At 35.7% G+C, this 15,748-nt stretch overlaps 1 protein-coding gene and 1 pseudogene across 3 annotated transcripts in view; one reads left to right on the top strand and one right to left on the bottom strand.

The window, feature by feature from the left end:
- The window catches only part of LOC116633607, a 75,828-nt pseudogene extending 65,857 nt beyond the window's left edge, over positions 1-9,971 (top strand).
- The window catches only part of CADM2 (cell adhesion molecule 2), a 1,086,523-nt gene that overhangs the window by 1,020,426 nt on the left and 50,349 nt on the right, over positions 1-15,748 (bottom strand). The gene's annotated exons all lie outside the window — the stretch shown is intronic.

The raw sequence follows: 15,748 nt of genomic DNA, 5'->3' as shown, positions 1-15,748 counted from the left end.
GATTAGAGTATATCAATTTAGTTTTGATCAGATGAATAAAGTGGAATATTTGCATATACGCCATAATCATGCTATGCACCATCAGAAGTTGTAGGAACTTACTAACAGTCATTGCAGAGGCAGGAGAGGATAATGGTTTAGGGGGCAGGTTTTGGAACGAGACAGACCTAGAGTTTGAATACTGACTTCTAGATTAGCTATATAATTTTGAGCAACTGAGTTTAAATTCTCCAAGGTTCCCTTTCCCACCTGTAAAATTGTTAAGAGTAATATGACTCACTATAAAGAATCTACCTGAAGATGAATTGAAAGAAGGAACAGGACAATGTGCTCCCAGTGTTGTCATTAAATGATGGCTACTGTTATTTGCATTTTTCCTTTGATGACATATAATTTGTAAGGTATTTGCAGCTCTCATATTAGAAGACAAAAATGTGTTTACTCACTGTGTCAATGGAACACTCTAGTTCTGTACTTTTGAATCACTTAAGTTTGAAAGTGCTGTAGTTGGTGAAAGTGAATGTATATTTGGTACCTTCATATTTAGCCCCTCCAAAATATAAGAAAGACAAATTAATTTATTTTTTATTTGAAAATCATATGGGAAACTAATGAAAATATCACTATATGTGTATTATCTAACTTGAGGAGCAAATTCCAAATTCTTCTTAATTAATATGAATAATAAATTATTCTGGATGGTGAAGATATTCTTTTTTTTTTAAAGATTTTATTTATTTTTCCACAGAGAGAGAGAGACAGTGAGAGAGGGAACACAAGCAGGAGGAGTGGGAGAGGGAGAAGCAGGCTTCCTGCTGAGCAGGGAGCCCGATGTGGGGCTCTATCCTAGGACCCTGGGATCATGACCTGAGCTGAAGGCAGACACTTAACGACTGAGCCACCCAGGCTCCCAAAGGATGGTGAAGATATTCTTAAGCACATAGAAAAGTAAGTATAATGCAATAGAACTCAACTATTGCAAATATCTAATTTTAAAATACAGAACACTAAATTAAGAAAAAAGTGATGATAAAAATCAATAACTAAAAGAGCATGGAATACTATTCACATGTGTATTTTATTTAGCAGGGACTGCCACTTATTCTATGTTAAAACATTAATCTATGCCACTTCTGAGTGTTTGAAGCTATAACAGTTATTGTTTTAAATAGTAACAGATGCTTTATATTCTTTGTTTGAATAAAATGATGGTTTGAATTTTAAAAAATTCCAGTTCAAGTAGAGAGAGGCTGAGATCTTTTCTTTCTGGACTCATGAAACAAGAAATCTAATCTACACAACTAGTAATAAACCTACTGGGAAAACTGATGGGGCAGTGGATAAAAACAACAACAACATAAAATTGGTGCAATATATACAACCCTGTTTCTGGAAGAGAATAAAGAGAAAAATTGCCTGAGAAATATCAAATAAAGAGCATGTTTGATAAAATAGAAGACACATTAAAAGGAAAAAATACCCCACAACCCAATCCTAATGAGGTAATAAGTACAAATGATATAGAGGATTTCCTAGCTGCAGCATGATCAAATAAATAAATAAACAAACAAATAAAACCACAAGAGTAACAACACTAAGTTAAATCTTCAGTATGACTCTGTTTCTAGAATCTGATCTGAGACCCACTCAAACAATTTTAAAATCAAACAATTCCGGAATTCTCTTCCATATTAATGGCACTTAATTCAGAAGTCTTTTTTTAGTAGAAACACTGGCTTTGTGTTATGAGTTATTGTGAAAGCGTTTAGGCAATTGAATGGGCTTTGCTGTTTCATATAGACTAACACACTAATCTTAGGAAATCTAAAACATAACTGCGAAGATGATTTCTATAACAGATATTTGAAGAAATGTGGGATTCAAATAAGTTCCATACAATATAATAAAATAAGGGGGTCTAAAATAACACTTCAGGAGTCTTAATGATGCACTGTATTTAGGATTTAGATAAAACTAAATGAAGTCAATTCTCTTGTTTGTGTATTCATTTTTTCAACAGGTATTTATTGCATCTCTATTACATGATGTAGACATAGATGAATACACAGCAGTGGATAAGACATGACCTCTGCCTTAACAGAATTCAAAAAGCAGTGAGACAAAAAAAAGCACGTTAGAATTTCAGTGCGGTGTGGCAACAGTTCTAGTAGTGGTTCACACAACATGCAATGATAGAAGAGAGAGAAAGAGGGATTTGGAGACTCATCCAGTGGAGAAGAAAGGGAAAGCATTTCAGGTCAAGAATTTAGTAAGGATGACATGTAAAAGCAATTTATTGGTAGAGTTTGAGAACTAAATAACAATTAAAGCTCTTCGAAGTCTTCTGAAGGAGCAGAATCTCTACCTTTGCTCTTGAATAAAGACTACTAGGAAAATGGGAAAGACCCAAAGAGGACCACTCCCCATGCTGCTCCATAAATCAGGATTGTACTATTGTCACCACAGGTCCTGAAGTTACAAGCATAAAGTGTACCCATGCTGTAAATATAAACATGAAAAATCAGGGTAAAATATGTCATAAAGACCAAAGATGCTTAGAACATGCATTTGGGAATTTGGGGAAGCTGAGTGCTCTCGAGGGAATTCCAGTTAACAAATATAGAAGACAGTGTTATTCTGGCGCTGTTTCTGACGCTGTCATGTCAGGCTGCCCCCCCCCCCCCCCGCCCCCGCAACTTTTTATCCAATAACTTCTATAAGCTCCTGGTGTTTAAGCCATTTTATTCTTGTATCATTTTGTTCCCTCTGTTAGTAGTTTAGCCACACTGACAGAAATACAGAGGATTTTTATTGGAACGGTATGCATGTTGGAATGCATTAGTCACTGCATGGGAAAGACATGGTGGAAGAGATGAGACAACTTAATTCCATTAACAATTTCCAAACTGAGTTCTGTGAGATTATAATCTGTGCTTTACAAACATGACATAAAGAAATGCTAGCAATATTTTCCTCTATAGTGTATTTTAAATAGTAGAAGGGAAAAAACTAATTCATAGTTCTAAAACTAGGCTTATTCCATAATGTTTATCCTTTTCAGAAATGGTTCCATTCTTGATAAATTCCAAGATGTGGCCTGCAAAATCACCCAATGCACTAACTTGTTACTTTTGTTCATTGATGTATCAGAAGCATTTACCAACTAACTGGCAATCCATGTTAAAAATGAAAAGTAGAATCCATAATAGAAACAGAAAAAACAAAATTTGGACTATTTCATTGTGAAGATGATATAAGCAGCTTTGTTTCTTTTTTTTTTTAAAGATTTTATTTATTTGAGAGCAAGAGAATGAGAGAGAGAGAGAGAGCACGAGAGGGGGAGGGTCAGAGGGAGAAGCATACTCCCTGCTCAGCAGGGAGCCCGATGCGGGACTCGATCCTGGGACTCCAGGATCATGACCTGAGCCGAAGGCAGTCGCTTAACCAACTGAGCCACCCAGGCATCCATAAACAGCTTTGTTTCTAAAGAAAAAAAATATATAAGATGAATCCTTGCATGATCTGAGAAGTACACAAAATATACAGTTCTAATTTTCCCATCTGCTACAAAATGGCATTTTTGTATTATGCTGCAATGATAATAAAATGTATTTGAACATATATACACACATGTTTATTATATGTGCATACACACACATGCACTTGCACATGATGCTCTATCTGATTTGTCAACCTCATGCTTAATATTAGTCTGATATGTAATAGAGACATAGAATGATGTTCTCATTTTAAGTGATTTTTTTTTAAACTGAGTATTATAAACAAAAATTCCAAATGAAAGATATTTCTCTTTATCTTCATTACTTTGTATTTTTTATTCTTAATCAGATGTTTTTTATATATCTGTTTCATTCATTTGTAAAGTATAAATCATTAATAAAATGAAATTGTTTATTACATGTATAAATGTATGCATAATACCATTTTACTTCAAATTTGGTTGATGTGTTCATTATACCTCGTGACTTGTTGCTGACGTTTGGGTACCTATCTTAATTTTTTAATTGTTCCATAATTATTGTTTGGAAACTCTGATCCAAGCAGCCAAAGCATTTCTTTTCTAATCTTATAGCAAATGTCGGTAAAAAATATTTAACTTTATTAAAGAGCTCTACTGGATGGCATCTACTATTTTCAATAGGGACTCAAAATGTCTCTTACTAAAACCACCAGGCAACATAAGTAGGATCTGATTGCCATAACAATCTTGATATTTTAAAGCATCAATTACTTAGTTTAGGTTTAGTTTTTATATTATATTTACTTTATATTAAACCCCCTCCCAATCTATTATTAACAGAAGAAAAAAAAAAAAATGAACTGTCCCAGAAAATAAATTGTATTTCAAACCTCAATGGTTAATCAACCACGGTATCTCTGGGAAATGATTACATTTGTACAGTTTAAAAAGTATTGTTAGGAGTTCATGTCACTTCAAATATACATGTGTGTGTGTGTGTGTGTGTGTGTGTGTGTGTTTGTATTATCTACTAAGACCAGTGACCTGAAGGAAAAGAAAGAAACTTGGCATTTACAGCTCTTTTAGAATCTTGTCTACCTCTTACTGGAATGTGATTTTGGACTTCTCAGTTAACCCTTCTGAGCCTCAAGCTCCATACCGTAAATGGAGTATTTTGTTTACTTAACAGGACTCTTCTCTTAGCAATAATGTAGAGTTTGCTTGGCACATTGCTGGCCCTCAGTTAATGAAGATGATTATAACAGTGACTTATTCCCTGGGCTAGTTTTGGGATAAAGCTACAATGCCTGGATAATATCTTGAGTTCTTATTGCTATTCTTGTTTCTCTACTATAAAATTTAAGTTTATATTAGTAAGGCATATTATTGAAGCCTTTGGCATTGATTGTTGATGGTGCTAGAACAGCCAACTGTCCTGGTTTGCTCAGGACTCAGGGGATTCCCAGGATGCAGAGCTTTCAGTGCTAACACTGGGAAAGTTTTGGGCATACCAAAAGGGTTGGTCACTCTATACTGACCATCTAAGTTTCATTTTCCTTGTCCTTAACTATATTTTAGCCAGAAACTACACTTCCTAGCGCCTTTGTACCTAAGTTGGTCCGTGTGACTAGTTCTAGCCAATGGAATGATGTGTCCATTTCTGAGCCAGGCAGTTAAGTATCCAATGTACCTTCCCAATGCTCTTTCCTTTTTATCACTGGCAGGTAACAACAGACATGGGGATCTTAAAGCCACAAGATCACTGATCCACAAAATAGAGACAGTCTAGGGTCCTGAATTACTGTGTGGAGGAGGGTTTTACAAACCTCATCAAACTGTGAAGTGAGAAACGAACTTCATCGTGTTTTAGTATATATGCTGCCAAAGCGAGTCCTGAACTTCATTGTGTTAAATCGTTGAGATTTTGGAGTTGTTTCTTACATCAGTTAGTGTACCCTAATTAAAAGATATAACTTATGGTTATTAAATCATATTGGAAGTGAATGTTATTTGTCACTTATTCTTGCCATAAGAGACGGCACAGGGGCGCCTGGGTGGCTCAGTTGGTTAAGCGACTGCCTTCGGCTCAGGTCATGATCCTGGAGTTCCGGGATCGAGTCCCGCATCGGGCTCCCTGCTCAGCGGGGAGTCTGCTTCTCCCTCTGACCCTTCCCCTTCTCATGTGTTCTCTCTCTCATTCTCTTGCTCTCAAATAAATAAAATCTAAAAAAAAAAAAAAGAGACGGCACAAACAGGAGATACAGAAGGGCCATTCTTCATTAAGAATATGCTGTTCTAAGTTAAGTTACCCTAGCAACTTCAAATTATCCATGAGTTTATTTACTGCTCGCAAGAGGCTTAGTGAGGAGGTAGTATCACTTCCTCCATTTTAGACGGTTAAAATAGGACTTAGAGTCATCACTTACTTTCCTCTCATTTACAGAAAGATAAATTCCAAACCTAAGAATAAACTCACTACTTCTCATACCAAATTCCGTGCTTTTCCATTAAGCTGTTTCCTTTACATATTCTTAATGGCACCTACATATATGTGTATATATATACAAATACATGTGCACAAATAAACACACACACACACACACTGCAAAGCAATGACTATAGTGAGACATGTACATATTCGTCTTCTTTCATTACTTCTTTACAAACTGCTTTCAGATAATTAGATGTAATGTCTTTCTTTTTTAATCTGTCCACCTTCTAAAATTCTCTGTAGCATCACAAGTTGCTAATTGCCTGCTCCTTCAAATGCTTTAAATTTTAGGTATATCATTCTAAAAAATTATTTTGTTGAATTCTCCATTCCACTCTTTGGTGGGTCTCATTTGTTGCCCCATCTTCATGATAGATAAAGTCGTTTAGCTTGCCTCTTCACTCTATATTTGTCTTACCTATTTATATTCCTACTTACCCTAATTTTACCTCTGTTCAAAACTGTAGTCTTTGGCTCTAGTTCCAAGTTTTTCTTGAAATACAGATTGTCAGGTGTTTACTTGTGTTTAAAATATGCAAAGGAGGATATACTGAATCCAGTATCTGCTGGGCTAAAATTCAACTTCATAATTACATTGTATAAGCCAGCTTCTCTCCTTATTTCTCTCTTTTCCAATTGTCCCAATTGTTTAGACATATTTGGAATATATATATATATATACACATATTTACTTTTCTTTGCCTATTAAAAAACACATTTATTCATGTTATTAGTGTCTCCACATATTTCTCACTTCAGCATCCTTCTTCCCATTCTCACTGGGAATATGCTAAGTTAGGCCCTCGTTGTACTATGCTTATAGCATAGGAGCAAATCTGCTCTGCTAACAGTTACTTTATATCCTTCTGGACTTCTTTCTTTGCCTAATGAATTTTCACCTATCTTTTCCTATTGTAATTCATTCAGATATATGCTTCTAGATTAATCTAAGCACATATCTGCTCCTGCCTCTCTTGTTGGAAATTTATCTCTATTCCCTCCCAAATTAAGTATTAACTTCTCAAACTAGTGTTTAAAATCATTCCCAATACTCTCAGAGATGCCTTTGTTTGTGTGTGAGTGTGTGTAAGATTTTATTTATTTATTTGAGAGAGAGAGAGCAAGCACAAGTGGGGGGAAGAGAAGACGGAGCAGCAGGCTCCACACGGAGCAGAGAGCCCAGTGCACGGCTCATCCCAGGACCCTGAGATCATGACCTGAGCCGAAGGCAGATGCTTAACCAACTGAGCCACTGGGGTGCCCCTCAGAGATGCCTTTATAATCATATCACATCTACTAGGTAAGTTTCGGTCAAACAGGACAATTGTGCATTCCCCAAATATGCTCTAGACCTTCCCACTCCTGCTGGGTCTACACTCTCCATCTGGAAAACTCCATTTTAGTTCATTCCTTTGGAAACCTTAAACATTCTTTAAGACCTAGCTCAAAGGAGTTTTAATGCATAATTTTTTCCTCTCCTTGCCAAAGGCCATTTGAAAACCTTCTTCCTTGAATTCACAAAGCACTTTTTTTGCACTTACTTCCCTTATGATGTATGTTACCTCAATCAAGTAATGGAATCTTCCCATGAATCTGTTTTTCCCTAAGAAGTTAAAAGTTTCTTGTGGACAGGCATTATAATAATAATCTTTGTATTCCTCAAGTGCTTAGCATAATATTTTACTCTCAAAAAAAAAGTTCATTTATACAGAAGAGCATTCAAGGTAAGATACTGTTTTAGAAATAATTGAAATGCCAAAGTGTCTAAATATATATGCTTGAGAGTATATATGGGGCTGATTGGGATGCAGTTAAAACTTGCATGGAGTTAGATAATCATGAAGCAAATTCATTCTGAGGAAGTAACATATGATGGTTAGTAGGTTTTTAGCTAGTGAAAAAATAAGGAAATAAAATTTTAATAAATTATAACTTGTCAACTTAGTTTTCAGCAGTGCCATGGATTTCCAATGCATAGTTCAACCACAGAAACTAACCGCCAAGTATTTTTTTCTGATTTATGTAAGATAATATAAAGCTACATAAAATTACATCTCTCTCTCTCTCTCTCTCTAGATATATATATATACATGCATGTATATGTATTATAATATAAAAATGTAATGCCCTAATAAAAAGACTTTTAAAAATAAGGGAAGTATTATATTATCAAACTATAAAACTTTTTCTATGAAAAATCACAGAAGATAATTTTGTGTTTCTAAGAAGTAAACATAAAAAGAAATAGAACACGCTGAGCAGGCTCCAAAGTGGCTCCGAGTGATTCCCACTGTCTAGTACTCACATCTTTAGGTCGACATCCAGATTGTACCAGAGCTGTTCTGTGTGACTAGTAGCATATAGCTGAGGTGATAGTATGTCATTTCCTACATTAGCTTATAAAGACAACGACTCCCATCTCACACATGCTCATTCATTCTTGCTCTCTCGCTCTGGGAGAAGCAAGCTGCTATGTTGTAAGCAGTCCTGAGCAAAGTCTTCATGACTAGGAACTGAAGCTTGCAGCCAAACACCAGTGAGGATCTTGGGCCTGGGACAAACTGAAGCCTGTCGTCAACCCTGTGAATAAGCTCGGAAGCACCACTTGAGCCTTGAGATGACTGTAGCGTCTGCAACCATGTGAGTCCCTGAGCCAAAACCAGCCAGCAAACCTGCATTCAGATCACTGACCCTCAAAAACTGTGTAAGAAAGTAAATATTTTGGGATACTTTGCGATGCAGCAACAAGTAACTACACAGAATACGTAGATACTAGAAACTTTGCCATTAAGCCTGTTTATTATGAAAGTAACAATGTATATTTTAAAAAGGATTTTGTTGACTACAAATTTAATTTACTACCTTAATGAAATAACCTCAAAATAAACATTTACATGATCAGAATTTAGTCTTTAACAAAATCAATTACAACTCTTTACTTCTAAAGATCTGACTTCTTGGCTGTCATAAAACCATAACAATTGTGGGTTATGTTTCTTTTCCTTTAAAATAAAATGTTTTGGGGGCACCTGGCTGGCTCAGTCAGTTGGGCATCTGCCTTCAGCTCAGGTCATGATCCTGAGGTCCTGGATCCTGCCCCTCCTTGGGCTCCCAGCTCAGTGGGGAGTCTGCTTCTCCCTCTCCCCTTCCCCCTGCTCGTGTTCTCTCTCTTGCTTACTCTCTCTCAAATAAGTAAATAAAATCTTTTTAAAAATAAATAATTAATTAAAAAAATAATAAAATACAATGAAATGTTTTGAGGCTGCCTCTGGCTCCCGCTCTCACAGTGCACGCAGTACGCTGAGCTCCGGAGAGACGGTGCGGGGCAAGCGAGAGTCCGACGTGCACTGGGCGGCTCTGCCTCGCTGGGGAAAATAATTAAACACGGGCAACGGAGATGCGAAGAAGCCGAGAAGCAAAACGTGCCCATACGCACTGTTTGTGCAGACTTGCTGAGAGGAGCACAAGCAGCACCCAGAAGCTTCGGGGAACTTCTCTGAGTGTTCTAAGGGGTGCTCGGAGAGCTGGAAGACCGTGTCTGCTGAAAAGAAGGGAAAACCTGAAGACACGGCAAAGGCGCACAAGGCCCGTTTGGAGGAGAAATGGCAACTTATATCCATCCCCCCTGATGGGGAAACACAAAAGAAGTTCAAGGATCCCGATACACCCAAGAGGCCTCCTTCGGCCTTTTTCTTGTTTCGTTCTGAGTATCGCCCGCAAATCCAAGGGGAGCATCAGTGAGGTTGTGAAGACGCCGGTAGAGACGCGGGTCTCCCCACGTGCCGATGACCAGCAGCCGCACGGAAGGAAGCTGCCAGGCTGCAGGGAGAAGGATGTTGCTGCCTTCCGAGCTAAAGGAAAGCCTGATGCGGCTTCGAAGGGAGTCGTCGAGGCTGAAGACAACAAGAGAAAGAAGGAAGAGGAGGAAGACAAGGATGATGAAGAAGGAAGATAAAGACGATGAAGAAGATGAGGAAGGAAGATGAAGATGATGAGTAGGTTGGTTCTAGCGCAGATTTTGTTCTCTTGTCTATAAAGCATTTAACCCCCCTGTACACAACTCACTCCTTTTAAAGAAAAGAAACGTACGCTGTTGTATAAGATTTGTTTTTAAACCGTACAGTGTCTTTTTTTGTATACTTAACACACTACGGAATGTGTCTTTAGAGAGCCTTGTCCTGGGGGTACTTTGAGTAGCCACTAACCTTGCCTGGGACAGTGTGGGGTGGTACATTGGCATGGAAATTTAAAGCAAGTTCTTGTTGGGGCACAGGACAAATTAGTTGTATGTGCGGATGGTAGTTTTTCCATCTTCACTTATCTCTGATGCAGCTTACACAAAATAATTGTGGTCCGGTTACCTGAGTATCACTCTGTAATTGAAAAAAGTCGCAACTGTTTTGTTAACATTCTGAATGCTTCTAAGTAAATACAATTTTTCTATTAGTAAAAATAAAATAAAATAGTTTTAAGGATTTGGTTCTATTTACTCTAGTGTTTCTCAAAATAAGGATTCCAGGTAAGTTTCAATGTCTAGGTGAAGATCAGAAATACAGAATTTTCAACAGCTCTTTGGGCATAACAGGAGTGAGCCACAGGTCATACAAAAAAGATAAAATAGATTCTTCTTCCCAGATTCCTTTCTTGTGTTTTCTTGAACTCAGTTTTTAGATTTGCTACAGGCCAATGACACACTGTAGGTTTTTCTTCTCCATGATTCTATGAATCTTATTATTATTTTTTTCTTCCCAGTGCTGTTATAGGAATCCTCTTACATTGGGTCAGATCATAGAATTTTAAAAAGTCATTTATTAATAAATAATTTTATATAAATTAATATTATGATATATCCATCACTATGCCAAGGTTTTATCTTAAAAAATGCTTAGAAAATTAAAAAGCACTTTTAATATAATTTTGATCTTCAAAATTTTATATTTTGCTAGTAAAATACCAATGGAAAACAGAACAAATGTATATTATATATCAAAGAAATGAATCTTGGTACATTTTTTGTCCTGCAGCAATGCAGATAATTGGCTCCATCAATCTAAATGATGCTATAATACTGGGGTTTTATTAATAAAGTCAATATCAGATGATTTACTGTTTGTATAATATAAAAATAAATTTTAACTGAATTCATTATATATAATATTTCATTTTTATAAATATGGAATATCTTCTTTAGAAGAAAGACAAGCTTTTTGTATTATTTTTATACTTTATATAAGTGCATATAAAACGTTTGAATGGCTGTATATTTTCTTATCACTGAAAGTGAAAATCAAGTGAATCCTTAAATATTACAGAATATTTCATGTGATCACCCAATATATTTTAAATAAATATGAATCTCTTTCATGTTGTAAAGAATATATTATAAATATATATATATACACACACGCACATACATATATATATTTAAACTTTACATATGCTATTTTGTATTGTAGGAAATGAAAATCAAGGCAGCTGAAAAAATTAATTAATGATAAACATTTTAGAAATAAATGTTAGGCCACATGAGGGGAAAAAAGCCTTTTGCAAAGAGTTAAATACAGTATAAAGAGACCGGAAAAGCCCTCACATTTACTACAGGAAATATACCATTAATATTGTTGGAGCCCAAGTACTCATTAACCACCATCATTTCTGAAAGTTGACTATAACAAAGATAGATGTAACAATGTTTTCATGCTCTGCATCCAAACTACCCCTAATTAAGTCATGGCTGAAAAATAATTTTTTATATTTCTCCCTTTAAAAGATAAAGAAAAACACATACTCTTTGCCATTATATCTCAATGGCTACACTCTTTAGTAGAGTTTAAATCAAATGTCTTATCAATAATTTAATCTATTATAGCTGAATGTATTCTACATGTAAACAGTATTTCTGCTCAAAACAAGAATGTGTCAGGCTTCTATACATTTAAAATTCTCTGTGCTCCTCTGATAGTCAAAAGATGGCTAAATTCTACTTAATTGTTGGAAAACAAACATAATGTTTATTTTTGTTTTTTGTATATCTTCTAAAATAAATTACTGTATTGTACAACATGCTACATGGAATTCATGTGTCCATTATTGTTTTAAGTTATACAATTATTTCGGATGCTATATGTAATTTCACAATCAAGAAGCTTAATCTTATTCCATAATTAATTCTGAAGTTTGTGAAATAAAAATTTTCCATTAAAATCCTGCTCTAAGTAAGCCATAGCTGGACACCTTACCTAAATAAATTAAAAATATACTATTTGAATAAAACATCTTGCTAAATGGTGCAAGGAACAAAGAGATAGACACACACACCTTATAGACTACAATGATAGATAAATCAGGTAGATTGGTAGCTATACTGCAGGTCAGAATATGAGTGTCAAAAATGGCATGAAGAGAATGATTTTATAAAACTGAAGAAGAAAAATGTTTCAGGAAGCTTATAAGAAAATCCTCAATATTTTTGCAATGTTCATTGTAATTGAATTAGCTAGTACATTTAGAAAGAAAGAAATTATCAACTATCTAAGACACATATGACAATCTTTAAATACCTGCCAGAGGAAAGGAGAAACAAAGACAGGTCAAAGTCAGCCCTAAGCAAGGAGTCTTTAAGAAATACAAAATTTAAGAAATATTTTTTTTTCTTTTTATTCTCAAGGCAAATTTAATGCCAAGAATTGATAGAGTTCTAAGTGCTTGGAATCAGGAGGTACATTATTTAACTTCACCTTCAGTATCAGTAATAGAATCATGGAATATTGGAGGTAGAAGTACTCTTAGCTCTTAACATGATTCGAGATGGCTTAAGTTATTCTGTTCATTTTATAGTGCTGGTACCCGTGTATAATAAAATACAGAACTTTGATGTTCCTGGATTATATGTTCTATTTACTATATCAAACATCCTATTAGGTTTCAGTTTTCTTAGATTAGTTTAACCTCATTTTTGTGCCATCTTTTTTTTTTTTTTTTTTTAAAGATTTTATTTATTTATTTGAGAGAGGATGAGAGGAGAGAGAGAGAGCACATGAGAGGGGGGGAGGGTCAGAGGGAGAAGCAGACTCCCTGCTGAGCAGGGAGCCCGATGCGGGACTCGATCCCGGGACTCCAGGATCATGACCTGAGCCGAAGGCAGTCGCTTAACCAACTGAGCCACCCAGGCGCCCATGCCATCTTCTTATCATACTCTTTTTTTATGCAGGGTGGTAAATTTACAACTCTAATGTGGTAATATATTGGGATGCTGGGTTATTTTAATACAAGTTCTATTCATTATTCAACTTTCACTAACACCTAAAAATCTTAGTGATGTTTACATTTTAAAGAGGGTTTTCAGGGCATCTGCGTGGTAAGGTCAGTTAGCGTCCAACTTTTGGTTTCGATTCACGTCATGATCTCAGGGTCATGAGATCAAGCCCTACGAACGGCTTTGTGCTCAGCACTGTGCTCAGCATGGACTCTGCTTAAGACTGTCTCTCCCTCTCCTTCTGTCCCACTCCCTCAAATAAATAAATAAGTCTAAAGTGTCTGTAAAAAGTAATAATAAAAAAATAAAAAAGGGTTTTTACTTATTTTCTTCAAAATCCCTATTGGGATACCCTCTATTTACCAATGTGATGAGGGGTTCTCATAAAGAAAAATGTAGCTCTAAATTATTTTTCTTTTGTTAAGGGTCAATGGATCACTGTATGACTCTTTGGGGGTTGAAATAATGAATACAGTATCTTTTTATATTGTTGACCTGATAATAAATTTTATACCTTCAAAATTAAAATACGATATTACCAAGGCACGAGAATCGGTGTTTAGATAGGTGATGGGTATTAAGGAGTGCACATGTTGTGATGAGCACTGGGTGTTGTATGTAAGCTCAAGCATACACCTGAAACTAATATACTATATGTAAATTAGCTGGAATTTGAATAAAAACTAAAAAAAAAAAAGAAAAAAGAAAAAATGAAATAAATAAAGTGACTAGAATCAATGTCATCTCGCCCTGTCTTATTTTACACATGAAGATCAGAGAGGTTAAGTGCATTACCCAAAGCTACATATTTAGGTAGTTATAATTCTGAAATTAGAACCTGGGACTTCTGACTTCTCTTGAGCTGTAACTTCAGTAGGTCCACCATTCAGATAAAAATCTCTCCTCCGCTCAGATCCCATCACTCACAGGTAATTCTTATATATTGTTCTCTTTAAATCTTTTAAAGCCATCTCTAGGTGTCTGAGTCAGCAGGGAGGGATTAAAAATATCAGATTAGAGAAGCCCTAGGAGCCCTATATACTGAAAGAAATGCCAAACCTTAGCAGAGAAAGTTTAGGCTCACTTATTCTCACCCTCTCTGAGTGATTTACAATCTGAGATTAAGCCCTGGTCTAAAATGTTCCTGACATCTAGGTTGATTCAATCATGCAGATACACTAGAAACGTTTATCCAAGCAATGAAAACTAGAACCATGGGCATCCCAACAGTGAATTTTATCAACTTTATATTATCTTTTCCCTTAATCTCAGTATACTAACTTCCTTGCTCTTTTTCTTGCTACCCTTTCTCTAAAATGAAGAATAAAGTCATCATTGTCTCTAACTCATTCAGGTTTATCTCTATCCTACAAGTACAGAGATGGAAAACATGAGCCTGAGCCTACTCTTCTTGGCATCTTCAAAAACAAAAGACGTATGTTCAAGGATGTGACACTTTCTGTATATTAAAAAAATATGCTTTAATCATCTCTAATTCCTTATGTTTCCATTTTCAACTCTTGAAGTCAATTAATTATTGTCTCTTTTTGTTATTATGTATGTCCTTGTTTTCTTTTTCCCTTTGATTTCTATGTCTGTCTCTTCTCTGCCCCTACTTCTCTATAGTTTTTCTTCTTATTGATATAATGAAAAAATCCACTTCAAGACTTTCCAATGAAGTTTAAAACCTTGTCAGGCGATAAGACTCTGAGAATAAGTAGGCCTAGTATGCAGCTGAGCAAAAAGCATCCTTACAATTAGAACCAAATATGGAAAATTAAATGTAAAATATAAGGTAATTCAACATCTAACTGAAAATTGAGTGTATTGCCATCAAATGAAACCATATCTGACTGGGAATAAAGTGGATATACTCTTCTTTCATATCTGCATTTTCAAAATAAAATAAAAACAAATGCACCTCTTTATAATATATATAAGAAGTAACAGAAAAATTCACACATGAATACTTATGGCTAGGAATTAGCTAAGGGGTCTCTTATCGCATTACATCATTTGAAAACTAACAGAAGTAAACTCTGGAGTTGGTATCATCTGCAAACATAATTTGCATGCACCAACGGCAGGGTCTTGGCGACCTGAACCAGCTGATCTCAGAAGCATGGATTCTTCCTAGGCTCAGTCCTTTCAGACAGCTACATAGAAATATTTATCTGTTCTGAAATCTCCTGAAATATCCAACCTTACTTCCAAATTCCCAGAAATTCTGCATTTCTATTAGCTCCTTTGACAAAGCCAGGTAGACCAGTGACGGCTGCCAGGTCCTCCGTTTCCAATTCGTACCAAAAGAGTTTTCCTAACACAGAACTGTCATTCCACTCCCTTGATGTTAACAGCATTGATGGCTAGTCAACAAACACCAAGTTCATTAGGATTCCATAAGAGACACCAACAATATCGCCAGCTTTGCACACCTCTAGGCACGCATCTGGCTCTGTTGCCAGATTTAAGAATTTTATGGTGTTTTGGGGGTTTGTGTTCAGGGCTTTTCACTTGCTAC

Source organism: Phoca vitulina, unplaced genomic scaffold (assembly GCF_004348235.1).
Source record: "Phoca vitulina isolate PV1807 unplaced genomic scaffold, GSC_HSeal_1.0 scaffold8, whole genome shotgun sequence".
NCBI classification, from domain to species: domain Eukaryota; kingdom Metazoa; phylum Chordata; class Mammalia; order Carnivora; family Phocidae; genus Phoca; species Phoca vitulina.
Note: the sequence above shows the minus strand (reverse complement) of the source record. Positions and strands in the feature narration are given on the sequence as shown.